The sequence below is a fragment of the Chrysochloris asiatica genome, unplaced genomic scaffold (assembly GCF_000296735.1).
Source record: "Chrysochloris asiatica unplaced genomic scaffold, ChrAsi1.0 scaffold00203, whole genome shotgun sequence".
Lineage (NCBI taxonomy): Eukaryota > Metazoa > Chordata > Mammalia > Afrosoricida > Chrysochloridae > Chrysochloris > Chrysochloris asiatica.
The window spans coordinates 2,333,531-2,335,029 of NW_006408721.1; positions in this window are offsets into that span (position 1 = coordinate 2,333,531).

Below are 1,499 nucleotides of genomic sequence, written 5' to 3' on the forward strand. Positions count from 1 at the left end.
ACTGATTGCTTTTAATGAACTTGACTTTTCCTCCCTCAGTATGAAAGTCTACCATTCCCCATGTTATATTTGCAGTTTCAGGTGCTTTCTAATCAGTCAAGTACAAAAAATTACATAAATAAAGGTCCATCATTATGGGATCAAATGAGTAACAACTGGAAAGATTAGCTAGAACCTTAGGGAACAGAGAGTTTATGTTAATGGAGATGGAACAACCCAGAAAAGGAGGGGGGATGGTTGTACAACTTAAAGAATGTCAACAGTGTCACTGCAGTGCACATGTAGAAACCTGAATGGATATTTGTTTTTACTATGTATACTCTCAACAAAACAAAAATTAAAGAAGTTATTATATTATTATTTTTAATAAACAGAATGACAGAACTGTTTTAGAAACCTGAATGTCAGTCACTTCAACCTGCAGTGTACTAGCAGAGAGCAGACTAATGAAGGAGAGCCAAGAATGAATCCTTCAGGTGAAGCTTTAAGGAATAAAACTAATCATCAGGGGTAAGTACATTCTTTGTATACAAAAGACTCTTCCAAGCTTCCTATATATGTATATATCACCTTTCATTTGTCACTTTGTCATACTTGGTGGTTGTGTGTTGCTGTGATACTGAAAGCTATGCCACTGGTATTTGAGATGCCAGCAGGGTCACCCATGGTGGACAGGTTTCAGCAGAGCTTCCAGATTGGCACAGACTAGGAAGAAGGAGAAGCAGACTTCTAAATTGTTAGCCAATGAAATATATGTCTGTCTGTCTATTTCACAATAGTAGGCAGGGGAAACCGATATCCATAAAGCAATCAAACACATAAACCTTTTAAAAACACTCAAGTTCAATCTTTTCTTCACCCTTGGACTAACCCCATTCATACGCCTATGGACTTGGCCCTCTGGTAGGATGGATCCATTAGGCCCTGACCCCCTATTAGCCATGTAGTTTAACCAGAGTGACATCTGCTTTAGGCAACTCCAGAACTGCTTTTTCTCCTCTCAGCCGAAGGATTTTATTTTTTACATTCCTTTCAGCCATTACAAGTAACAAAACCGAACTAATCATCTAAAAATCAACAGTTTCACTTCCAGTGCCCCTTTTGTTCCTTTTCTTACCAAAACCTCATGCTTCCAAGAGTCTGGAACTATTGCAATGTTTCCTGCTACTGATGTCAACTGCTTAAACCAAGTGGGAACCATGTCTGACTTCCTCTGACTCCATAAGGGGGAAAGAAAACCAAACTCAAAATCAGCCAAGGCCAATTTCTGTGAAGCAGAGGTCAGACATGTCTCTACCCTACAACCTTCTTTACTAGTGAAGGCAGAGTTCTTAATGCCTGTAAAATTAGTCAGACTTGAGAACCAATTTATTAAACTCATCCTTGTGATTTGTTTCTCTAGAACCCCACTCTCTTAGTACCACATTTTTTAGGTTGGGTTTTCTAGAGAAATAAAACCACTGAAAGATATATATGGAGTCCTGGTGTGGCACTGAAGG